The following is a 27,389-nucleotide window of genomic DNA, read 5'->3' as shown; positions in this document are numbered from 1 at the left end:
TTATGTCCTCTCCTTTCTAGTCCCATTCTTTCTGCATTAAAGCAGATCCTTCTCCTCTGGTTCTGGGACTTTTCCAATAGCCTGTTTTTTGAGAAGGACCACATTGTTTGTGATGTGGCAGGCTTCCAGAAGTCTTAAGCCCCAGGAGAATCATTCATAGTCTTGGACAACTGTGAATCCTTTTGGCATAAATGTATATATTTTTTATCTGCTAATTATAGAGAGTCCGAATGTCCTCTCTATTGACCTTCTTAATTTTCTTTTGAAGTGATGTCCTTTGTATTATAGATGTCACATTTCTCAAAGGCACTTTATTTATGTGTAGTCAACTTTATCCTTCAGATCTGAAGGATAGAGCCCTAAACGTTATAAATATTGTAAAATGTAATGCTTCAGAATAACCTGAATTGGAAAGGGAAGGTACTAGGGAATGGGAATAATCAAATTTTGTTATGCGTGTATGAATATGACATAATAAATTCCGCTATTATGTATAATTATAATGTATCAATAAGAAATAACAAAAAAACTTTAATTTTGGGATTAGTATGGAGAAAAGTTAGTTTTGGAATCACTAAAGTTAGATAGAAGCCTATTATGTGAGAGTCCAGGTAGATCAAATACTTGCTACTCTAGGATCAGAGAAGGATCAAAAATTGTAGTTCATGTTGTTCTTACAATTAAGCTTCAGAAGTGTTTCAGAATAGGGCAGTGTCTGAAGACTGCTTTTGTGAGCAAATAGTACCAGTTGTTGAGGTATTATGGAGAGAGCACTCAGACTGTCCCAAACTAGTTAGTGGGGTCAAGGGAAAGATGAAATGAAGAGCGATTGTCTTTGTGTTGCACTTAAGGCATGACAACTTGTTCCACTTTGGAGCTGTTATCAAGATAGGACTTGTGGGGGCTGGGGATGTGGCTCAAGCGGTAGCGCGCTCGCCTGGCATGCATGTGGCCCGGGTTCGATCCTCAGCACCACATACAAACAAAGATGTTGTGTCCGCTGAAAACTGAAAAATAAATGTTAAAAAAAAAAAAGATAGGACTTGTCTAGACTTCTAACGAAATTGGCTTTAGTAGACACAGCATGTCAGAGGACTTTTGATTGCTCAAGTGAATGTTAAACATTCTTTTAAACTTTTTGGATCTTTGATGTATTGAATTTCTGATACCTTTCCCATAACACATGATCCTGTCCTGACTGATCAATAGTTGTAAGGAATTTACTCTTGTACTCTGTATACCTATTGGCTTATAATAGCTACACTTGTGATTCTTTTTTTTTAGATGTATTTTTTTTATTAGTTACATATGACAGTACAATGATCTTGACAATTCACACATTTGAATCAAATGGGGTATAATTTCTCATTTTTCTGATTGTACAGGTTGCAGAATCACATTGGTCATACAGTCACCTATATACATACAGCCATAATAATGTCTATTTTATTCTGCTGCCCTTCCTACCCACCCTTCCCCTCCTTTCTCCCCTCCCATTACATCTCTCTACCCAATCTAATGTGACACACTTCTTTTTTTTTTTTCTCCTCACAACATCATATGTGTATTCTGTATAACGTTGAGGATCTCCTTCCATCCTCCGTTCAATTCCCCTTCTCCTTCCTTTTCCCTCCCATGTCTCTTCCCTATCTAGAGGTAATCTTATTCTCATGCTCTTCCTCCCTATCCCATTTTGAATCACCCCCCTTATATCAGAGAAGATGTTCAGCATTTGTTTTTTAGGGATTGGCTTACTTCACTTAGCATAATCTTCTCTAATGCCATCCATTTCCTGCAACTTGTGATTCTTAACAGTGCTAAGAAAATCTGTATTGTATAGCGTTTATGTTATTCAGCAATTAAGTGCTGTTTGTTTTATTTTATTTATTTATTTTGATTGTATTTTACATAGTAAAGATTTTGTTCTTTTCCTTCAGACTTTTTAAATTTTTGTTGTTATTGTAGATGGACCTTTATTTTATTTATTTATTTTTTATATGATGCCTAGAATCAAACCCAGTGCCTCACGCATGCTAGGCAAGCACTCTACCCCTGAGCTACAGCTCTGCCCTCCCTTTAAACTTTAACAAATGGTGCACTTTAATGTTGTTTTGTTTTTTTCCTCACTCAAATGATTTATTTAAAAACATGTAATCCTTCATGAATTATATGTCATCCTTGCATAGGGGCCATGCTAATCTTTTCTGATCATTACAATTTTAGTATCTGTGCTGCTGAAGCAAGTACCATTTTAATGTTTCTCAAAATGGAGGCCTTTTCTTTTAAAATATTTTACCTTTGTATTTTATTCATGTCAAATGTGATTATTTCATCATTGCAATAGCAAATTTTGATTGTAAAATTCATAATATTTTGTTTATAAACTTCATTTTCTTGGCACAGTACATAAAAACAACAGTAAATTTGATACAGTGGTTCTCTAAGCCACACCAAAATTTAACTGTGACTCTGAATATTCTCAGATACTTTCATCTCGTTGATGTATTAATATTTCTAAGTCCATAAACATCAATTAGCTTACCAAATTAAAGTTAACAAATGAGTCAGCCATGTAATTTGAGTTAGCAGGGCCATGAGGGAAGTGTTTTTATTTGTGTGTAGGTACTCTTATCTCCATGTCTTCAGGTGGTGGATGGAAGTTTGTATATGTAATAAAAGGTGATATTATAGTACATATTGTGAAATACTAAATGCACTTACATTCTTGCTTGGGACTGGGCCACTTGCTTAGAGGTCTCTGGGAGTGGAAAAAGTGCATTTTATTGTTTTTCTTTATTTGAGATAACCTTTTAATTAGCATAATATAATGTAGAGTTACTTATCTTTTTTTTAATATCTTTATTTTATTTTTATGTGGTGCTGAGAATCGAACCCAGTGCCTCATGCATGCAGTGCTGCCACTTGAGCCACATCCTTAGCCCCATGTGCCTTTTTTTAAAAAACAAAAATATATTTTTTTTAAAAGAGAGAGTGAGAGAGGAGGGAGAGAGAGAGAGAGAGAGAATTTTTTTTTTTAATATTTATTTTTTAGTTCTTGGCAGACACAACATCTTTGTTGGTATGTGGTGCTGAGGATCGAACCCGGGCCGCACGCATGCCAGGCGAGTGCGCTACCGCTTGAGCCACATCCCAAGCCCCCCAAAAATATTTTGACAAATCTGCAAAATGAACATTAGAGACAGTTCTAGAATAAATGATACTAGATTTAAACTGTGAGGTTGGTCTGTACAAAAATATAAAATAAATACTAATCAGTTGTCTAAGCAAAATCCAGGAAGGATTTGTGTTAATTTGACAAGTGGGTTTAAAATTCTTTAGCCACTATTTTTTAGAAACAAGCTTTGTTCATACATCCTTTCTCTAATTTGCTTCACTTTTGATCTTTGATAAACCAGCTGCAATTTTGTTTCATTAACAAACTTTAACTGGTTAACAGATGTTTGTTTTGGCTTGATTGTGTCCTTTCTATTAGAAACAGCATAGGCATACATAGAAACCATGCTGGGCCTTTTCCTGTCTGTAGCTTGACAGGCAGTTCAGAAGAGCAACTTAATTTTATTTACAAAGTTCAATTTTTGTTTCTCGGTATTATTGTTGTAGGTATACAAATATGTCAGCTCTTGTCACACTCATCAAGGGGGTCTTTTGTTGTGAATCCCCCCCCCCCCCCCCCCCGTTGGTCCGATACACTCCCTTCACCTACTTTAAAATTTTTATTTTTTTATTTTTAGCATCACAAAATCTTAGCCTGCTGCTGGGAAAGGTATTGCAGGAGAGATAATTGAGGTATCAGTGACTCTTCCACAGTTCAAGGGAAGGAATGGGACTAGCCTGGTGAATTTTAGATAATTTCTTCCATCTTCTTTGATGTCAGTAAGCTGCCATATGGAGAGCAGTGAGGCCTACAGGAAGGAGGTGAGCCTTGGTCTGGGCTGCCTGTGATGTTCAGAGTGGTGTGGGCTGGGAGCCAGAGGCAGCACTTGATGGTTTCTGTAGTAGTTTCTGATGTGACCAGTCCTGCTTTTTGTCTGTGGTTTCTGACATGCTTGTGACCCTTTCTGATCATAAATAGGAATGATGAAACAGCATAAAAGAAATAGTAGTAAGAGGAGACAAGAATGTAAAACTAAAATCCGGTAATAAGGACATCAAAAGTTGATTTCTGTTTGATACTTGATCTGCTTCCAAAGCTAGCATTTTAACATATATATGATTTCTGTCTTGCAACAACACCCTATTCTAACTATTGAGTCTTAAATTGTGAGTAAAACTGCAGAAAATAAGACCTGCTGGTGGAAGAATGTGGTGTGTTGAAGAACATCAGCTGTTTTGTTAACTCCTGGCAGTATGTTACCTGGGAAAAGAAGGCAGTGGAGGAAAGGGCTGGGTTTGTAGCTCAGTGGTACAGCACTTGCCTAGATGTGTGAGGTACTGGGTTCGATTCTCAGCACTGCATATAAATAAATGAATAAAATGAAGGTTCATCAACATCAAAAAAGAATTTAAAAAAAGGCAGTGGAGGGAGCTAGGATGATCTTTCTCCCTTAACTTTGCAATTTATAAAATTGTAATGTTTCAGGAAAGTTGAAGGAGTGGTGGTATAATAAACACTGTATTTCTTTCATCTAAATTCACCAATTATTAACATTTTGCAATAGTTATTATTCTCTCTTTTCCTGGGTGTATATGTGTGTGTGTTTGTATATATACACACACATAGAATGCATCTATTTATAATTTTTGGCTGAACTATTGAAAAATAAATGGCAGGCATTATGATATATTATCCCTAGATATTTAATTAGATATCAAAACATCCTCCAATATATTACAGTACTTTATCTTATGCAAAGAATTTAGCAGTGAAATGAGTATTATTCTAATAGCCCATATTTTCTCATATGACCCCAAAATATCACAACTTTTGACTTTTGATCCAGCATTGGTCTTCCTTCCTTCCTTCCTTCCTTCCTTCCTTCCTTCCTTCCTTCCTTCCTTCCTTCCTTCCTTCCTTCCTTCTGTTGCTGGGGATCAAACTCGATTAGGTCTCCTTTATTTTATTTTATTTTATTTTATTTTATTCTGGTACCAGGGATTGAACCTAGGAGCACTTAATTAACCCTTGAGCCACATCCCCTAGCTCGTTTTTATTTTTTTATTTTGAGACAGGGTATCACTAAGTTGCTTAGGGGCTTGTCAAGTTGCTGAGGCTGGCTTTGAACTTGTGATCTTCCTGCTTCAGTGTCCCGAGCCTCTGGGATACAGGCATGTGCCACCACACCTGGCTTATGGCTCCTTTAATAGAGAACAGTTTTCCCTCCTTTGTGCTTTCAAGACATTACCTTTTTTTGGAGGGGGTCAGGGTATTGGGGATTAAATTTAGGGACACTCGACCACTAAGGCACATCCCAGCCCTATTTTTTGTATTTTATTTAGAGACAGGGTCTCACTGAGTTGTTTAGTATCTCGCTTTTTGTTGAGGCTGGCTTTGAACTTGTGATCCTCTTGCTTCAGCTTCCTGAGCCTCTGGGATTACAGGCGTGTGCCACCGCACCTGGCAAGACATTACCATTACTTGTAGGATGTCCAACAGTTAGATATTTGTTTGATTGTATCCTCAAGATTAGATCCAAGTCAGACATTTTTGGCAAGAACAGTATATATGTGATCTTGTGTATTTCATTTTGGGTTATATCAGGAGATAAACAATTCCAGGTTTGTCATTAAAAATGGTGTTTATTTAATCAGTTGGCTAAAGTGGCATCTGTCTGACCTATCTTTATATAAACACCCTTTTCATCTTGTAATTAATAATTAGTACAGACTTAAGACCATATGAATAACTTTTCACTCAGTGTGCATTAATTTTCTGTTGCCCCTGTAACAAATCACACGGACTTGGTGGTTTAAAACAGTCACACATGCCTCAGCCTCAGCAAAAGTGAGGCGCTAAGCAACTCAGTGAGACCTCGTCTCTAAATAAAATACAAAATAGGGCTGGAGATTGTGGCTTAGTGGTTGAGTGCCCCTGAGTTCATTCCCAAAGGAAAACACAACCGCACATGCTCCTGTTGGCATCCCTGTGACTCAGGAGGCTGAGACAGGAGGATTGCAACTGATCAAGGCTAAATAAAAACCAAAAAGGACTGGGGACCTGAATCAGTGGTAAAGTACCCTAGGTTCAATCCTTAGTACCAAAAACAAAACCAAAACAACAACAAAAACCAACATGCATGTTCTGTTGGTAAGATAGAACAATGATTCTCATTGGGTTAAAAATCAAGGTGATGGTAGGCTCGTATTCTTTTCTGGAAACTTTAGGAGAATCGTATCTTTGGTTTTCACACTTCTAGAGCTGCCCACATTCTTTGACTCCTGGTCCCCTTTCTCTGTCTTCAAGGCCAGCAGTATTTCCTCTTTGATCATTCCTTTATAGGTCACAGTTCCCTCTGATGTCCATCTGTGGTCAATTTAATCACAGACTGCTGTGATTAAATTGGGCTCACCTGGTTAATTCAGAGTACACTTTCTAGCTTGCAGTCCTTAATTTAATCAAGCCTGCTAGGTTATTTTGCCACGTAAGATAACATACAAGTTCCAAGCATTAGGAAGTAGATGTTTTCTGGAGGTTATTATTTCACCTGCCACACAGTGGTTTTACCAGCCTTACCTAAGTCAAATAATGCTCTGAGAATTATAAATCTTTGAAGATTTTCAGGCTGTGGGGTACCGTAGTCTAAGACTACCTAAAAGGAGCAAATCAATAGCTTATTGTAGTGATGCTGGCCGAAGGCTGGTGTTGAGACGCTTGGATTCCATGTTTGATGGCACAATGCTGAATCATTTCTGGGACTGAAGCAGGGGGTTGCCTTCTGTCTGCACTTCCTGCCCCTTTACTTACAGCTGAAGAATGGATTTGCCATTAACAGCTTCAAAGTTTTTAACAGTAGGAATTTGGATATTCAAAATATTTTTTGAAAAGTTTATTTAACGTTGTAGAGAGGGTCTTTCACTTAAATGCTCAGAGTACCTGGCGGGGCGGGGGGGGGGGCGGAACACGCCATCATAATCATTTAATAAGATAGGTTCATTAGTGACATTTTAAAGACTAACATCTGAAGAATTTCATTTGTTATTTAAATTATAAATCCTCAACTAGAGAATTCAAAATAGGCTGAAAAAGAAACTGATTTTTTTTTAAAAAAGGACGGGAGGATGTAAATTATATTTTTTACTTCACAGGAAAAAATCCAGAAGAATAGGCATCAAATTAAGGCAGGGAGCTCCTAGGATTCATTTTCCTTTGTTTTACAGTGTTTTGCTGCAATTAGTTGGAATGCTTTGGAAATAACTATGGTTCCAGTTGTTAAAGAATAACTGTTATCAGCCTATAAATGTGCTTTCTAGAGATGATAAAAATGATGATCTTTTTACCTGATGAGCCTGACCTCTTCTGTAAACCTTCTAACTTATCTCATTTTCCACCAGCTACTGAAATATAACAAGGTGCCAACAATTACATCTTTATAAAGCATTTATATCAACTTACAAAAATCACTTCTTTATTGGAAAATTGTGTAATACCATGATTTCCATTTAGCATGGCATGTTGATTAGCAATAAATCTTGCTAGTGTTATGAACACAAGCCTGCAGGCAGTTTGGAGAACATTGATCAAGTGCAAATTGTATGTATTTTTCTGGTTTCTAAAAATTTTAGAGCAAAATGAAAAATAGTTTACATTGAGAACACTACTTTTTAGTGTATTCCTCCCCCCCTATTCCCCTTCCCCTCACCCCCCTACCCCCTTTCCCCTCACCCCCCTACCCCATATGCATCTTGTGAGGAGTCTGCTGATACTTTTAAAATCCATGATTTGTGTCTGGGACTGTTTAAATTCTGTTTTAATCCACAGTATGCAACAAAAACTAAGCAGACATGGTTGAAATATGTATTTGTGCCTTGTAAAGTACACATGATAAGAAGTTCACATTATATTTGAAGACTGGAAAACATAAAAGAGTATATTCATGTCAAACACATATTGCTTACTGTATACTAGGTAATGTTCTAAGGCATTTAATAGACACTAAATAATTTTACATGAACCCTGAGAGATGATTACTATTATTAGCTAAATTTTACAGATGAAGAAACAGGCCGAAGAAAATGACTTACTCAAGAATACACAGAAAGCTGGACGTGGTGGTGCATTCCTGTAATCCTAGTGTCTTGGGAGGCTGAGGCAGAAACCTAGTGAGACTCTGTCTCAAAATAAAAAATAAAAAGGGCTGGGGATGTGGCTCAGTGATTAAGGTAATTCTTGGTTTTCTCCCCCTGCCCCTCTAAAAAAGAATTCACAGAAAGTGTTGGAGTCAGTGCTTCAACCCCAGTACAAGCTGCTACTTCATCACCCCCTGCCTGTTTCTTTATTTTATTTGAGTGAAATCAACATGTTTATTAAATTATTTTTTTTAATATTTATTTTTTGGTTGTAGATGGACATAATACCTTTATTTATTTATTTTTATGTGGTGCTGAGTGTTCAAACCCAGGGCCCTGGATGTGCCAAACGAACATTCTAACCCTGAGCTACAACCCTTATTAAATTCTTAAAATGTAAAGTACTGTACTAGGAACTAAGTTACAAAAAAAAATTTTTTTTCAATTAATAATAACCAATTGGCACATGCTAAGACATATAGCTGTGTGATTCCTTCTTAAATAACCAGTGAGTGATCTTCATTTTCAGTGATGAAACTTTCTTTCCTTTAAGAATGACTAACAATAGCCAACATTTATATAATGCTTTTCTATGACTATTTAAGTAGTACTATTTACTATTAAGTGCTTTATATGTAATAACTTGCTTGTAAAGTGGTGGTTCTTTTCATTTATAGTTTATAAGAGGCACATAAGGCTGGGAAAGGTGGTACACATCTGTAATCCCAGTACCTTAGGAGGCTGAGGCAGGAGAATCACAAGTTGGAGGCCATTCTAGATGATTTAGTGAGACTCTATTTCAAATAATATAATAATAATAATAAAAAGGGCAGAGGACATTGCTCAGTGGTAGAGCTCTCCTGAGTTCATTTCCCAGTACTGCCAAACAAAACAAAACACCAAGAAGTAGTAGAAGTAGCAGCACCACATGAGGTTAAAGAACTTGCCCAAGGGCATGTAACTATTATGTAATAGAACTAGGATTCAAACCCTGGCATTCAGGTTCCATGGGCTGTACATGTAACCATTATAATACACTACCTCTCCTTTTACTATTAGGTTTTTATAAACATTGTCCTCTAAATTACTTTGTAGTGTTTGTAATAGGAGTCGCTGGAAAGGGTATTAAATGTATGGTATGCCAACATTGATGGTAGCTTTTCCCAAATGATGTTTTGAGGGGGAAGGAAGGTACTGTTGAAGATTTTGGTGATGCTGATGATATTCTGAGATTTAAACTCCCTGAGAAGTTCTGAAGTTCAACCTATTTAACCCATTGTTTCTCAGAGTGATTTGATAATGGCCCTCTTTCCCTTCCTCCTCAAACAGCTATTCACATGTCTGAAAATCTTTGCATTTGTTTAAACACAGTTTGGGTAGTACACATGTGAGGCTATACTGTGAATTCTTTTCCTCATTTTTCCCAACTATACATCCCACAGGAAATCACTGATGAATAAACATATACTTTGTGTCTCAAAGTAGAACTCCCAAATCATCAAATTTGTCTCTTATCTCTTTATGTATTGATTGAGTAAAATTATTTATAATAATTCTTAAAATGTAGAATAAAATTTTAGATTTCCAGGAGATCTTTGAGATAACCAAGTTTAGGGTTTTATTTTTTATTTTATTTTATTTATTTATTTATTAATTTTTACAGTACTGGAGATTGAACCCAGGGCCTCACTCATGCTAGGCAGACAGTCACTGAGCTGCATCCCTAGCACTTACGGTGTGTTTTTGAACTGGGGTTGAACCTAGGACTGCTTTACTACAAAGCTACATCCCCAGTCCTTTTGGATTTTTATTTTGAGATAGGATCTACGTTACTAAGGGTCCTGTTAAGTTGCTGAGGCTGGCCTTGAATTTGTATTCCTCCAGGCTCTTTCAGTGTTGCTGGGATTATAGGACAGTGCCATTACACCCACTAGCCTTAGGGTTTTGTTTTATTTTATTTTATATTTTTGGTACTGGGGATTGAACACAGGAGTGCTTAACCACTGAACCACATCCCCAGGCTTTTTTGTTTAAATAGAGAATGGGTCTCACTGAGTTGCTTAGGGTCTTGCTAAGTTGCTGAGGCTGGCTTTGAACTCTCAGCCTCCTGCCTCAGCCTCTCGAGACTCTGGGATTACAGGTGTGTGCCACCATGCCTGGCTCCCATGCAAATTAATTCAGAATGTTTGGTGTGGGAGCCAGGCATTAGATTTTTTTGAGGGTCCTGGGGAATGCTAGTAAGCAGCAAAAGTTTGGGGACCACTGTCTGGGGCTATTTTCTTCCTTTTGTTTCCCCCCAGTCCTGGGGTTGAACCTAAGGCCTGTATGCATGTTAGGCAAGTACTCTACCACTGAACTAAGTCCCCAGCCCTGTCTTCTTTTATATAGTGAGGTGAGGAAATAATCCAGAGGTATTAATTGGGCAAGGCCCATGTACTTACCAAAAGAGATTTTAGACATCTTCTAAAGTAGTCTTCTGAGAAAGTGGCTCTGGAGCTTAGGTGCAAATCCCTCAACTTTTCTACTTGGACAGAACAGTCTAGTCTATCTCAGTTTCCTCATCTGACAAATGGACATAATAGCAAAATCCCTGTAGAGTTAGGCTGTCACACTGTTTGTACTGAGCTTCTAAGGTAGAGAGCTTTTCCAGGGCTTTGGGAGATAGTAGTCCCTAGCATTTCCTTTCTGAACATCCTGTTCTTGAAGGAAAAGCTGTAAACTGATATGCTTATCACCTTCTAATAAAGACCTCCTTTTTTTAAAAAAAAATATATTTTTAGTTGTAGATGGACACAATAACTTTATTTATTTATTTAGTTAATTAATTAATTTTTATGTGGTGTTGGGGATCGAACCCAGGGCCTCACACATGCTAGGCAAGCGCTCTACCACTGAGCTACAACTCCAGCCCCCCACCCCAAGACCTCCTTTTCTTACCCTAGTGACATAGACCTTGAATGTCTAAATATGGGATTCTGTGGTTCCCCCACCTGCCTTGTTATTTTAATATTCAGAAAAAGAGTATTTTTCAGAATGCAGAAAGATTTGGAGATGATGTATTATTACTACAAACATCACTACTAAAATAACTACTGTTGGAAGTTTGTATTTGCTTCCAGTTTTTTTTCTTTATATATGTAATATTTATTGTATTTAAAGAAAACAGTGTTAAAATTTTGGATCTCTTTTTCTAAATTTAAATCTGTTGTGAGCCCTTTTGCCACATTTTGACTGGTCTTTGAAGTGTGACCTTAAATAACTGCATAGTATTAGGTCTTCATTATTCAACAGTTTGAATGTTTCTGATTCTTTTGCTGTTTGCATAATACTGCTATAAAATTTTGTAATTATTTCCTATAGACTATTAGAGGAGCTATTACTGAGGCATGACCATGAATTCTTTTTTTAAGGCTTTTGTAACAAATTGTCTAAAAGTGTTCCAAAAAGGTGGTAGAAATTTATATTGTGTAGAGGATAAGGAGGTGTGGACCTCAATTTGATTCTTTCTAACCCTTACTTTTAAAAAATTTTCCTAATGCTATATATGTAAGAGTGGCTCCTCATTATTTTATTTTGCTTTTCTTTGATTACAATGACATAAACTTTTTTTTTTTTTTTTTAAATGAGTGGAGTGTTTCAGAGCTGTCCATTAGGTCTAATTGGTTTGTAGTGTTTAAGACTTCTGCTGCTTGTTGACTTGACTTGGTCCTATTATTGAAAGTGGAGTATTGAAGACTTTAGCTATTACTGAACTGTTTCTGCTTTCATTATTGTCACTTTCTAATGTATTTTCAGACCCTTTTAGGTATGTATGCATTTATAATTGTTAGGTTTACCTGAAGGGTTGACCCTTTTATCTTTATTATATAGAGTATTGCTAGTGTTTCAGAGCTTTCATGGAAGAGCAATTTTTGGAGGTCTTTACTCCATCATTGTGGAAGGGCTTCTGATTTGATGATTAAATGACATTCTTCTGGGCAAAATTATGAAAGTTTGATATCATTTTAAGACCTTTAGGAATAGGATTGTTTATACTAGAATCCTCATATGAATATTTTAATATAGTTTTAAAATTTATCTGGCATGAGAAGGCAGGTTAATTTTTAATATTTAGTAAAATGTATTTACAAATGCAAATTATACAATTAGATAATTTACATATTTATTTTGATAAAAAATAGGAAAACCCCATAAAGAATCTTGTATGTTTCTTATTTTGAAATATAGTCCTGAATATATCCATTAATATAAGTACCATGAAATACTGTGTGTAGTTTCTAAAGGTACAGCTTTGATTTGTGTCATAAGATGTATGCTTAATGGGAATGTTTTTTTAACCTAAGCCTAATTTAAAAAAAATTATTTATTCTAATTTTTCTAAGCCTAAATTTTAAGGACAGTAATAAAATATTCATAGTACTTACAGAAACTATTGATTTGAGAAAAGGTAGGAAACAATATTAAGTCCATCATAAACTTCACTGGGTTTTCTCAAGGTTACATGGTGAAAATATTTTATTACCTTTTAAAAAATGTATTCTTTTTAAATTTATTTTTTGTATTAGTTGTCTCTGTGTTGCTGAGGGTCTTGCCAAATTATTGAGGCTGGCCTTAACTTGTTTGTGATCCTCTGTCTCAGTGTAGGCAAAATTGCTAGGATTATAGGCATGCTTCACTGTGCCCACTTTCTTCTTCTTATTTTTTAAACAGGTGATTTTTATATACTCAAGATTCTTAAAAAAAATTGTTTTGACTTATTGCTGGATCTTTATTTTATTTAATTATATGTGATGCTGAGGAATGAATCCAGTGCCTTACGCATGCTAGCCAAGCACTTTACCACTGAACCACAACCCCAGCCCCTTGTTCTTATTTAAATTTAATGAGATGTATGGGTCTAATCTTAATGGATTTTGTAATTCAGAAAAGATGATATCTAGAAATCCTCTTTAGGATTGTTTTGTAGGGATGTGTGTTCTGTAACACAACATGGACTTGTTATATTAGGGCAGATGTAGTGTGGCGGACCCTTGAGTGAAGGTTTAGAGTTTCTGAACATGGTGTCATCTGAGTGTTGCTTTCCTTATCTTTACAAAAGGGAGCTCTTTCTGTAAAGAGAGCCACAGGACTTTCAAGTCTCTATCCTTTAGCTCTGAATTTCTGTGATTGTTAAACACTAGGTTTGTCTTGAGGCCCTTGAGTAATATTTAATATTGTTAGTTGCATTAAAAACCAACAAGCTGGGCATGGTGTCGAATGCCTATAATCTCAAAGGCTGGGGAGGCTGAGGCAGGAGGATCACAGCCTCAGCAATTTAGTGAGTCCCTAAGTAACTCAGTGAGAACTTGTCTCTAAATAAAATACAAAAAAGTACTAGGGTGTGGCCGAGTGGTTGAGTGCCCCTGGGTTCAATCCCTAGTACCAAAACAAAAACAAGCAAGCAATATTTGGACCTTGTGAGCTGGGCCTTGTTTGGTGCAAAATCCAATTTAAAACATCTGAATTTAGAAAGTTAATAATGCAAATGCTCCGATTTAAAAAGGATTCTGTTTTTTACATTTGGAATTCTTAGTAGAGTTTCCCACTCCTTTGCTCATTAATTTTCTTTTTATGAGAATATGAGATTGATGTATAAAAATATTTTGAGGAGGTGAGTGTAGCTCAGTGGTAGAGTGCTTCCCTAGCATGCACAAGGTGCTGGGCTCAATCCCTAGGACCAACCACCCCCCCCCAAAATTATGCAATTCAAAAATTACCAAAGAATAGATGGTACAAAAAAGTAGGCCATTCTTATTACATAGATAGCTAGTCAGTCCCTCTCCCTGAAGGCAAACAGTATTACCAGTTCCTTGCTTATTTTGCCAAAGATATTCTGTGCATACATATACATTTTTATTGTAAAAATGACAAATTGTATTTAGCATTAAAAAAATCTGATTTTAGAGATCAGATTTAACACTATATAAGGAAATACTTTCTTTTTTATCTTTTTTATCAACTAATGTATTCCAGTGGGTGAATGTTTACTGGGGTAAACACTGTTACAAAGAATATCCTTCCATGAATATTAGCTGATACTTGCACATCTGTAGAATACATCCCTATGTTAAATGGCCAGGTTAGAGGGCATATACAATTTAAATTTAGTTTTTTTTCTCAAGGTTACATGGTTAAATTTTTTTGGGGGGTGTGTGTACTGAGGATTGAACTCAGGGCCTTACACATTCTAAGTAAGCACTCTAGTAACTGAGCTATATCCCCAGCCCCTGATCACATTTTTTTTTTTCCCCATGACTTCTGACTTTTGTGCATAGGCCTTCTTTTGTACAAGAGCTTAAGGAAAATATTTCTACCTAGTTCCTTCTAATGTTTTTATTTTTTTATTATTGAATTTTTGATCCATCTGGATTTTATTTTGCTCTAAGGAATGAGGTAGGAATCCAATTTTATTTTATTATCTTTCCAGTTGGCAACCCACCTGTCCTATTACCATTCATTGAAGACTCTATTTTTCTTTGTAGAAAATTCTGTCTTTATTATAAGCTAAATTCCTAGGTTTTTTTAATATTTATTTTTTAGTTGTAGATGGACACAGTATCTGTATTTTATTTATTTATTTTTATGTGGTGCTGAGAATTGAACCCAGGGCCTTGCATGTGCCAGGCAAGTATTCTACCGCTGAGCCACAACCCCTAGGTTTTTTTAATATTTATTTTTTAGTTGTAGATGGACACAATATCTGTATTTTATTTATTTATTTTTATGTGGTGCTGAGAATTGAACCCAGGGCCTTGCATGTGCCAGGCAAGTATTCTACCGCTGAGCCACAACCCCAGCCCCAATTCCTAGTTTTTTTTAAAATTTATTTTTATTTGGTGCTGAGGATCGAAACCAGGGCATCACATGTGCGAGGCAGGCACTCTATCACTGAGCTATAGCCCCAGCCCCTCCTAGTATATATTTTTTAAAAAAATTTAATATTCATTTTTTAGTTGTAGTTGGACACAATACCTTTATTTTATTTATTTTTGTGTGGTGCTGAGGATTGAACCTAGGGTCTCACATGTGCTAGGTGAATGCTTTACTGCTGGGCCACAACCCCAGTCCCTCTTAGTATATATTTTAGCCTGATTGTACACTTTACATTTTTTCCAATGAAATTATCTGACTATTCATGTACCATCATCACTGTTCTAGTTATTGTAACTTCACAATGTTTTATTTCTTGGAAGAAATAAAGCTTTATTTTCTTTTTCAGAATCTTCATGGCTAATTGTGCTTGTTTATTTTCCTAATGGACTTCAGAATCAGCTGTTTAATATTCACAAGTTCTTGGGTTTGTTTTTTTTTTAATTTATTTTTTAGTTGTTGTTGGACACAATACCTTCCTTCCTTCCTTCCTTCCTTTCTTCCTTCCTTCCTTTCTTCCTTCCTTCCTTCCTTCCTCTTCCTTCCTTCCTTCCCCTTCCTTCCTTCCTTCCTTCCTTCCTTCCTTCCTTCCTTCCTTCCTTCCTTCCTTCCTTCCTTCCCTCCCTCCCTCCCTCCCTCCCTCCCTCCCTCCCTCCCTCCCTCCCTCCCTCCCTCCCTGAGGCTCAAACCCAGCCCTCACATGTTCGAGGTGGGTGCTCTACTGCTGAGCCATAACCTCAGATCCTCACAAGTTCTTGTTGATAATTTTATTGGGGTTTTTATGTTTAGAATGGCTTTCTTAAAATATTGAGTCTTATACTGAAGAAAAGGAATACCTTTCCATTTCTATTTAGATTTTTTTTTGGAAAATTTTAAGCACAAGTAAAATCAAGAGTAGGGCTTATTCATTGTCAGCTAAAATAATTAGCTGATGACTACTCTTATTTCAGTTATATACCTACCTACTCCCCTAGCCTGTTACTACTGAATAAAAGCAATCTTACACATTATCAGTTTATTCATATATTTCAGTTATATAGCCATTAACATCCTTTTAAGTCTTTACATGTGAAATAGGTATGGTAGTAGTGTGTCCTGATGGATTTCAACTTTTTGTTAAATTTTCTAGGTATGATATTTTTTTCCTTGCTGTTTTAGTGTGATCTTTTATTTTTTTTACATTTTCTAATTGACTGTTTTTAGTTCAGAAATGTTATTGATTTTTATACATTAACTTAACATTAATATGTAATATATAATTTTGTTATGTTAGGGTATATAATACTATGATCTACAAATAGCAAGTTTTAATTTCCTTCCTTCCTTTGTATGTGTATGTAGGTTGGTAGGGGTCAAACTAGGGGCCTTGTGTATGTAAGATAAGTCCTTTACCACTGAAATACTCCCCTAACCCCTTCTCCTTTTGTAGTTCTTAAATCTTTTTTGTTTATTTGTACCAGGGATTGAACTCAGGAGTGCTTAACCATTAAGCCATATCCCCAGCCCTTTTAGTTTTTATTTAGAGACAGAGGCTCACTAATTTGCTGAGACTGGCCTCAAATTTGCAATCCTCCTGCCTCAGCCTCCCAAATTGCTGGGATTATAGGCTTATGCACTGTGCCTGGCTAGTTCTTAAATCTTTTATGTAATTTTATTAGGTAGTACTTTCTTAATGATATCAAAGAATACTGCTAATAGTGGATATGTTTTTGTGGAATGTGTCTGTGTTTCCCCATTAACCATGATATTGGCTTATATATTTATCCTGTTAAAGAAATGTCATCAGATATGAATTTTGGATTTTATCAAGTGTTTTTCAACATTTGTGTAGGTGACATGATTTTTCTACTTTAATCTTTAACATGATTAATTGTAGAAGCTGATTTCCTAGTATTTAACCATTCTTGCTTTTTTTGTATGAATCCTGTTGTTGATTAATGATCAATGTTTTTTTAGAACCATAAATTTTCCTGATACATTTAAAAATTTGTCATAAATACATAATTCATCTGTAACATTTGAGAAATACATCTATCATAGATGTGTTCAGAATCAGCTGGAAAAAAGCATATTTTTCTTTTTTTGCATGTGTTTTAGGCAAGTGCTCTAGCACTGAGCTACTTGCCTAATCCAAGATGTGTTCTTTTTTTCATATGTTTGTTTTACAGTTTTGGTCGGGAGGCATTGAAGTTATGGTTTCAAGCATGCTAGGCAAGTCTCCTCCAGCACTGGGCTACATCCTGAGCCCCATTTTTAAAAATTTCATTTTGGAATAGGGTTTCACTAAGTTGCCCAGGCTGGCCTTGAACTTTTGATAGTTCTACCTCAGCTTCCCAACTAGCTGGGATCACAGGTTTAGGCCACCTTGCCAGGCCCCAAGAAGTAGTTTTATTAATAATTTGTTGCCTGTCCTTTTGTTACATTTATATTCGGGAGTGAGATTGTTCAGGGGTGTGTGTGTGTGTGTGTGAGAAACAGAGAGAGAGAGAGAGAGAGAGAGAGAGAGAGAGAAGGAGGAGGAGGAGAGGTAGACACTGAGAGGTAAACACTGAGAACTGAGAGGTAGACACTGAGCGCTCAGTGGTAGAGCGCTTGTCTTGTGCAAGAAAGATAAAATACATTATTGAGTGTTAGAATTATACATTATAATATAAAGAGTAAAAGTTGTACCACATTGGCCCGGTGTAGTGTTCTCCTTAGACAGTTTCCCAAACATAACCATAGTTAGCGGTTTGTATGTATTCTTACAGGCCTTTTAAGAACACTTGTAAATAAATATTATACATACATTTACGTGTGTGTATATATTTATTCCCTCCCCCCGTACTAGGGATTGAATCAAGGACCTTGTGTATATATATGCTAGACAAGCCACTGAACTATATTCCCTACTTTTATATTTATTTTTTAGTTGTAGATGGACACAGTAAGTTTATTTTATTCATCTTTATGTGGTGCTGAAGATCGAATCCAGGTCCTTGTATATGCTAGGTGAGCGCTGTACCACTGAGCCAGAACCCCAGCCCATACCAACCTTTTTTAAAAAAAAAAAATAATAATAATAATTTTTAAATTTCTGTCTCATTTACTTCAGAAGACCTGCTAACTTCTAAGATAAATCAAGTAGAAAATGGGTAAATTTTGGTATATAAATTATTTTTAATGTACTATTTTATTTACTGTTTCATTCTTCAAAAAAATCTTTATACTGATAAAATCAAACTTTTAAAAATTATTTATATTTTATTCTTTTTTAAAACATTTTTTTTAGTTGTTGATAGATCTTTTATTTATTTATATGTGGTGTTGAGAATCGAACCCAGTGCCTCATGCATGCCAGGCAAGTGTGCTACCACTGATCCAAAGCCCCAGCCTATATTTTATTCTTTTTAGATATTATAAAAATTATTTTAAGACAGAGTCTCAATAAGTTGCAGGCTATCCTTGAACTTGAAATCTTGCCTCATACTCCTGAGTAGCTGGAATTATAGGCATGCATCACCATGCCTCTCTTGTTTTATTTATACACATACTTTTTCTGTTTGATCAAAAACTGGGACCATTCTTTTAGTATTTTTTGTTTAGAAAATTCTTTTAGGTATATAAGAAATAGGAGCTGGGGTTGTGGCTTAGTGGTAGTGGTAGAGCGCTCGCCTAGCACAGAAAGGGCCCTGGGTTCTATCCTCAGCACTACATAAAAATAAATAAATTAGTTAAAGATATTGTATCTAACTACAACTAAAAGATAAATATTAAAAAAAATAAAATAGATACATAAGAAATAAATGAATGCATTCTTGGAACTTTTTTTTTGGTGGGGATGGGGATTGCAAGGGATTGAACTCAGGGGCACTCAACTACTGAGCCACATCCCCAGCCCTATTGTGTATTTTATTTAGAGACAGGGTCTCACTGAGTTGCTTAGTGTCTTGCTAAGTTGTTGAGGTTGGCTTTGAACTTGTGATCCTCCTGCCTCAGCCTCCTGAGCCACTGGGATTGCAGGCATGTGCCAGTGTGCCTGGTAGAAACTCTTTTAAAGTAATCAGTTTAGAAATGGCCTAGTATCAGGCCCAGTGGCACATTCCTGTAATCCCAATGGCTCAGGAGGCTGAGGCAGGCTCTTGAAAGTTTTTAATAGCAGAAAGAAAAGACCTAAAAGAAAGTCTCACACAAATGCTCTGAGTTTCTTCTATAAAATGGGAAAGATAATATATTTTTTCATAGAGCTTGTAATTAGGATTCAATGTGATGATGTATTAAATGGCCTAACACAGTGCCTAGTCAAAAAGAAAACCTAGCTAGTTATTTTGAACATGTTTCAGCTCTAGAATTTTGGGGGGATGGTGGTTTATTGGGGATCAAACCTGAGCCATGTTCCCAGTACTTTTTATATTTTATTTTGAGACAGGGTCTTACTAATTGAGGGTCTAAATTGCGGAGGCTGGTCTAGAATTTGGATACTGCTGCCTCAGCCTCCCTAGCCACTGAAATTACAGGTGTATGCTACCATCACCAGCTCTAGATTTTATTTTATTTTTTGTACCAGGGATTGAACCCAGGGTCGCTTAACCATGAGGCATATTCCCAATCCTTTTATAATTTATTTTGAGACAGGGTCTCCCTAAGTTACTCAGGGACTCAGCAAGTTGTTGAGGATGGCTTTGAACTTAAAATCTTCCTGCCTCAGTTCCCCAGTGTACCCTGAGATTATCCACATCTGCCACTGTGCCCAGCTAGAGTTTTAAATGAATAACATTTTGGCATGTGATTGTATGGCCTGACAGTGATCTTTTGATTCTTCTCAGTTTTCTTTCAAGGCCCTATTTAAAAAAAAAAAAATGTGTTAAATGTTTTCATTCATAGTGTTGTGTGCCATAAATATCAGTTTAATAGCAGTGTTTTTCTTTAGAATTATTTAAATTGTTTTCTACCTATTCAGTTCTATCCATTAGTTAGTTCAGTTTTTTTCTCAGAGTGTGCCTCCATCAGTTTTGAGACCTTCACATACTGTCTATATTATTCATTTTCTTAGAATTTTCTTTCATATTGCCTCACTGAAGAGGTCTAACAACTAAGGGTCATAAGTAGGAAAAAAGAACATAAGAAAAGTGTTTTGGGGGATAACTGGCTACGTTTGAATTTGAACTAAATATTAAAGAAAATTAATGGTATTATTGTTTGTTCTTTATTATGATAATGAGATTTGAAGTTATCTGGGGTTGTATCCTTATGAGTTGGGAGATACTTCCTAAAGTATTTTATGGTGGTGTGTCATGATGTTTGCTGTATACTTTTAAATGGTTCAATAGAAACCATAACAAACGTGTGTGAGAACTGAGGATGTAGCTCAGTGGTAGAGCATTTGTCTATTGTGCATGAGGCCTGGATTCTATCCCAAGCACCTACTCCCATAATGTGTATAAACATCTGGGTGTGAGTATAGATAGTTAAGCCGTAGATAAAGATATGATGTAAAAGTGTGACTAATTGGTGAATCTAGGTTAAAGTATACAAGTGTTCAGTATTTCCACAAAATTTTTGTAGGATTAAATTTTTTTTAAGATGTAAGTTTGGAAAAATAAGTGTAACTAGAATAGTCTTTAAAAAAACTCAATTGCCTCTACTTCTTTACCTTAGTAGATTTGTTGAAAAAAGAGTCTATGTCGTTACTCTAAGTGGCATTCTTTGACATAAATAGAAAGTAACTGTGAAAGTTATTATTAAAATGTTTTATTAAAATGTAGTTGGAGGTCTGGGGATGTGGCTCAAGAGGTAGTGTGCTCGCCTGGCATGCGCGGGGCTCTGGGTTCAATCCTCAACACACATAAAAATAAAAAAATAAAGATATTGTGTCCACCTAAAACTTAAAAAAATATATTAAAAATAAAATGTATTTGTAGGGTCTGGGGTTGTGGCTCAGCTGTAAAGTGCTCGCCTGGCATGTGTGAGGCCCTGGGTTCAATCCTCAGCACCATATTTAAATAAATAAAATAAAGGCATTGTGTCCAACTACAACTTAAAAAAAATGTAGTTGGAGCCAAGTTTGGTGGCACATACCTGGGATTCCAGAGGTTTAGGAGATTGCAAGAAATTGCAAGAGAATCACAATTTCGAGGCCAGTCCCAGCAACTTAATGAGGCCCTAAGTAACTTAGTGACATCCTGTCTCAAAATAAGAAATAGAAAGGGCTGGGGATATGGCTCAGTCGGTAAGTGCCCCGGGTTCAATTAAAGGAAAAAAAAAAGTAGCTGGATTTTTTAGTCTGCCAAAGCCTTGAGCCTGAGACCTGCGCTCTCCAAAGAAGATTAGCAAGCATTAGGGAGGTATTAAAGATATATTAGCACCAAACTGAGGCTTTCTCCTTGGAGTGTATATAAGAAAATTGAAATAGGAACAGCCTTTTCACTCTGTGATTCAGATCACCTCACATCATCTCAAGTTCCACCTAAAAGTATCTCCAGTACACTAGTAACAGAATTCCACCTCATCAAGTGATCTGATTGTAATGGGCTAGAAGGAAAATAAACTTCTATATTGAATTCTGCTTACAGAATTCTGTTTACAGTTTTTTTTTAAATCCTTCTAGTTCAGTTATCATCATCATCATCATCATCATCATCATTATCACTACTTGGTTGATTTGAAAAGGACAGATAGATGCCTGTTTAACTGAGCAGTGTCCTGGCTTAGAGCAGATGTTAGATATTGTAGTCTAAATTATTACTGGCTTCTTGCTTTGAAGTTGCTCTTGTAGTTGTGTTTTTGCTTTCTATGTGTGTGTGGGGTTCTTTCTTTTTTTCTGCCCCTGCTGCATTGTTCCTGCTGTTCTTTGGAAGGCCCTAGGACGCTTTGCCTGTTGAACAATGAAAGGATCCAGACCGTGTCTGTCTCTCATTTTGTTATCCCGATACAAGACTCAATTGAATAAAACATATTATCCATCTGGCCTGGAAATCTCAGTTGCACTCAAAATAACTTACTAACAAGTTGTTGGATCATGATATCTTGAGATTTTCTGAAAGTTCAGCTTCTTTTTAGCTGTTGCTAAGAGAGAAATTTCATTGACATGAGGGACACGAGGACATGTCTGCACACTGCCAGTTGTTTTCTAGGCATTTGGCTCTGCCGCCTTGCAGATGGTTAGACTCTGGGTGGTGGGTAAATGTGTGCTGATTATCTTATTGAATTAAGGTAACCTTTTGTCGTTCACTGAATTCTGCAGGCCAGTTGGTCAGTGAGCAGCTGCTCTGTGTGGCTTGGTTTGGGTTTTGAAGTACACAAAGACCATCTTAAAGGGTGGTCAATCTAATCCAGGTATTCAACAAAGCAATATTGAAAGCCTTCTTCCTCTTTTGACACTGTTTTCTGTTCTGTTGGAAGTAAATGAACAAAAATGTTTTTTACTTTTTCTCAGTTAACTAAATGATTAAAATAATGGTTTATTGAGTGTTTCACTGAATACTTGTTTTTTTTTTTTTTAAACCTGCTTTAAGTTACAGAAAATATACTTTCATAATTTTGGTGTCAGAAGCATTTTAATTTTATGGCAGAGTTTGTATTTAAATATCATGGTGATTAATGGAGGTTTTGTTGTTGTTGTTGTTAGTTTAGTATCACAGCTATTTTAGGAATTATAATCTCTTGACAAATTCTACCTGTACAATTTTTTGTTTGTAGGGTTGTTTTGTTTTAAATTTTTCACTTGTAGAAGAATTCTATCTCAATTTCTGTAAGTGATTTCAGGAGGCCTCTTTTTGAGGGCTGGGTATTGGGTATTGAACCCGGGGCCTTATTTTTAACAACAGGGATCTTAATTGTTTTCAGTAAATTGCTAAAATTGTATGGCTCATTTCACCTATAGAATAATTTTTCTTGAATTGATCCTTTGGTTTCCTCAGAGAAAGTGATACAGCTACGAGTTGATATGCTGATTGTCAGAGAGAGATTATTTAACAGTGATTGAAGAGGAATAGCTTACTTTCTCTAGTTTGGTTATCTCTTGTTCCCTAGAGACTTTTTATTCACAGCCCACTTTTTCATTTAGATTTATATGGTAGTAACGATCATGTCTACTAAGCATTTTAAAAATATACTCTGTGCTGGGCACTGGACATGGCCTGTTTTTCTTTCAATTTTTCTTCATAGCAACTTTATGAGGCAATCTTGTTAGCTCCATCTTAGAGATGTGAAAACAGGGTGGTTTAGTAGCTCATATAGTACCACACAGCTAAATAGTGGCTGGGCTATAACAGAGGCTAGAGCTCTTAGTCTCCAAGGCTCTTGCTCCATTCTGCCCTGCTGCTGTGTGATCGGCCTCATTACCTAACCACAGCTTTCCATTCAAGCTTAAGAGTAAACTAAAGGGCTGGTTTAGCTCAGTGGTGGAGTGCTTGCCTAGCACATGTGAGGCACTGGGTTCCATTCTCAGCACCACATAAAAATAAATAAATTAAATAAAGGTTTTGTGTCCATTCTTACTTTATTAATGGTGAAAGCAATATAGCAACATCAAAGAAAAATTTTGAAGGCTGATACACTGAATTTTACAACTCTTACAAACTATTTTGTTTTTGCTTATTCCCTTCCAGCTTGTTTATGTGCATGGTCTTTTATACAATCAAAGCATATACATAGCAATGCATTAAATTTTTTAAAAAGTACCATATACATTTTTATATTAATTCTTCTTATTGTCCACACTTAGATTATATTTGTCTGGTTATTTCATAATTTGTTTCCCCTAGATGGAAAAGTACCATGAAGACAGGGATTTTCTCTTTTTGCTCCCCTCTGTTGAATGAATACAAGTAGTTAACGTTATTTGTTAAAATTAAGTTTTTGTTTTTCTGTTAAATGCATTATGAAGAAATAATTGAGCAGATTTTCACCAAACTTGGAAGGGTTTTGGGGGGAGGGTTTGTTTGAGATGAACAGGAGACATGTGTCAGATGTTTTCTGATAATGTAGCAGAGGTAATATACAGAAATTTTAAATGTGAGAACTAAATTGAGAGTCTCTAGGATAGATCTTGGTTTGCATTTTGGAGTTGAATAATATCTCACTTTGGCTTCTCATGTCTTTTTTTTTTTTTTTTTTTGGTACTGGGGAGTGAATTTAGAGGCACTCAATCACTGAGCTACATCCCCAGCTCTTTGTTGCATTTTACTTAGAGATAGGGTCTCACTGAGTGAGTTAGGGCCTTGCTAAATAAGTTGCTGAGGCTGGCTTTGAACTAGTGATCCTCCTGCCTCTTCCTCTCCAGCCACTAGGATAGCAGGTGTGTGCCATCACGCCCAGCTCCTCATGTCTTAATGTAGGATGAGTGGTAACAGGACTTCATTATTTACTGTTGCCAGTGAGTATTCTCCCAATCAGATACCACCTAATTTTAAATAGATCCTTTTGATCTTCTCATTTCCATTTTGTTTATCTAAACATATATTGTCTGGAAGAGATAAATTTTAACTGCTATTTCTCTTCTGGGAAACAACTTTTTTTTTTAAATATATATATATATATATATATATATATATTTTTTTTTTTTTTTTAAGTTGTAGGTGGACATAATACCTTTACTTTATGTGATGCTGAGGCTTGAACCCAGTGCTTCAGGCAAGCGCTCTACCCCTGAGCCCCTGAGTCCTAGCCTCAGCCCCTGGGAAACAACTTTTGTGAGCTCCTGAAACAAACAAAACAATGCAAATGTTTGAAGCATAGAATAAGTTATTATGCTCCATTGCTAGAGTTTGAGTAAAAGGAAAGATTGTGTACATCATACATACATACTGTAGGTATGTAAGAAAGCTGTCTGGTGTTATAAAAGTATAAGGTAATACGTAAACATGCGCAGATTGAAGAAAATGGAGGGAGTCAAATTAAAAAAAAAAGTCTCTCTCACTTTTTTTGTTTTGGTGGTACTGGGAATTAAACCTAGGGTTCAAGCTGCATCCTTGACCCTTTTAGTTTTATTTTGTGGCAGGATTCCAGTCAGTTGTCCAGGCTGACCTTAAACTTGCAATCCTTCTGTCTTAGGCTCCCAGGTCTCTGGAATTACAGGTGTGCTCCACTGCACTCCACTCAATCTCTGACATTTTAAAAACTAGTTTTGAATTTACAGATAGAAGATCCGCTTTTGAGCTTGGAGAACAAATGGAAACTGGAGTTGGATCATCTTCCATTAGTGTTCCTTTTTATTCCTTCATGCTTTTGCCATGTTCATGTTGCTGTTGGAACCTCCTTTGTCCCTCTGTGGGCACACCTTTTCTTCTGGATCATGTAAAGGGTTCTTTCCTTAGTCCTACCTCACACTGTTCTCATGTCATCTTGCTCATTGTAGCAGAAAGTTTGCCAAGTAATCACATGCCCTGGAACCTGTGAGGAATGTTAAACCAGCAATTAGATATGTCTTCTTTCCTAGAGGTGCCAGTACATGGATGTGTATGTTGAGCTTATGCCAGATCCACTGTGCAAAAAGAAAAGTACCACCAGTGCTAATTAGCTGGGGATACACTCCTCAAGCACCCACATGTTACATGTCCTTCATGTCCTAGCAAATTTTCACCCCTTCTTAGAAAGTCTTCTAACCTTACGTAATTTCTGCTCTTGAAATGCTATATAGCATTTTGTTCTTCATTGTCCATATTTCCTATAACTCTTATGTTCTGTTGCTCTTGACATTCTAGGCACTTGTAAGTTTCTTAAGCTCATTTTTATCAACCATACTGCCTACTACTATGCTTTGTGGTTACTTGGGGCATTTAATTCAATTTTAAAAACAATCACAGACTCTTGGGTTTGAAAGGGCTTGACAGGCCATGTACTGAATCTCTGTTTCTGTTGAATCCCCTCAAGTGGTTGTGTGTCCTCTGCTTCAGCTATTGCAAGGATGGGAGCCCGTGTGCCTAGAAGCAGCTTCTATTGTCTTTAGGATTTGTTAGTGTATATTTGCATAGTATGCTATGTTCTCTGTCTGGGCCCACAAGGGGCTGAGCAAGAGTGAGAAGGGAACACAATGACAGGCATCTCACTTAGGTTATTGTTAGTAGAGGATTATTTACTGTGTGCCATAAATTACCTCCTCCTCATATCTATTGAGGAGCCTATTTTCTTTTTTAAAAGGAATGTTACCCACTCTCTTTCTTGGAGCATCCTGTCCTCTTAGTTGGGCTAAGGAATAGGCAGTACCCTTACTGAACATTTGAGGAAACTGAGTCCCAGGGTCAGTTAGGGCCAAACATGTGGGAATCATATCCTGCCTTTTGACTCCAGAGCCAGGCCTCCTTGTTTAAACTCTGTAGGTCTTCTTTTTCAAGAAGGGTTTGAAGTTGAAGATGTCTGTCTTTCTAGTATGCAAAACTGTGTTGTTGTTACTCCTTTGGGTCCCTTTTGTAGTACTTCTCTCAGGGTGAGTGTTAATGCTGCGGCATCCTAGGTGCGACTACACATTATTGTCCTGTGTAGAAGTGGTTTTACTGATTTACCCCTATTAGTGTGGATGCTCCACAGTGAAGTCATTGGTAGGGCCACTTTTTTCCCCCTAGCAGGTTATTTATTCATTCACTCATTCCAAAATATTTATTGAGTTTCCACTCTGAGCCAAGTGCTTTCATGGAATTTACATTGTTGGAGGAGGGTGATGACAACCGGCATGGTAATTCCAGACTGTGATAAGTGACATGAAGGAAATCAAAAGTGAAGCAAGAGAGGAGTGTGGCGGTACAGTCCATAGAAGGCTGGCTTAGTTCCTCAAGCCCTGAGGAACTAAGCCAGCCTTCTATGGACTGAGACCTCTGAAAGTGTAGGCACCAAAATATTTTTACTTCTCAAATTGTTCTTGTCATGTCTTTTGGTCTCAGCAGCAAAAAAGCTGACTGAAACAGTATACGTGTACAGCCACTGTACAGAAGGGTGTGTTGGAGGAAAGCAGCTAGGAATATGGTACCCAGGAAGGGGAAAGCAGGAGGGAGAGGGAGAGAGGAGTGTGAAGGAGAGAAAATGCAAAAGTGTTAAATTGTTAAGAGCATGTATATGTTGTAATATCCTTGCAACTTTTTTTTTTATCTGTTTTAAACTTTTTTTCAAAATAAAACCTTTTTTTTTTTTTAAACATCTTGAGGGGCTGGGGGTGTTTTCAGTGGTAGATTATTTGCCTACCATGTGCAAGACCCTGGGTTTTATCTCTAGCTCTGCTAAAGAGAGGAGCTATAGAGGGGCAAGAGAGGGAGAACAGGTCTGGA

General features: G+C 36.6%; 1 protein-coding gene and 1 non-coding gene across 5 annotated transcripts in view; one reads left to right on the top strand and one right to left on the bottom strand.

Moving 5' to 3' along the window:
• The window catches only part of Kat6b (lysine acetyltransferase 6B), a 188,088-nt gene that overhangs the window by 22,338 nt on the left and 138,361 nt on the right, over nt 1-27,389 (top strand). The window lies entirely within an intron of this gene.
• LOC120885929 (U6 spliceosomal RNA) lies at nt 2,143-2,247 on the bottom strand. Its single transcript, XR_005728728.1, has one exon. It is a non-coding gene; the product is annotated as a U6 spliceosomal RNA (small nuclear RNA).

Source organism: Ictidomys tridecemlineatus, chromosome 1 (assembly GCF_052094955.1).
Source record: "Ictidomys tridecemlineatus isolate mIctTri1 chromosome 1, mIctTri1.hap1, whole genome shotgun sequence".
Classification (NCBI taxonomy): Eukaryota; Metazoa; Chordata; class Mammalia; order Rodentia; family Sciuridae; genus Ictidomys; species Ictidomys tridecemlineatus.
The sequence above is the reverse complement of the archived record's forward strand: the minus strand, read 5'-3'. Positions and strand labels throughout refer to the sequence as shown.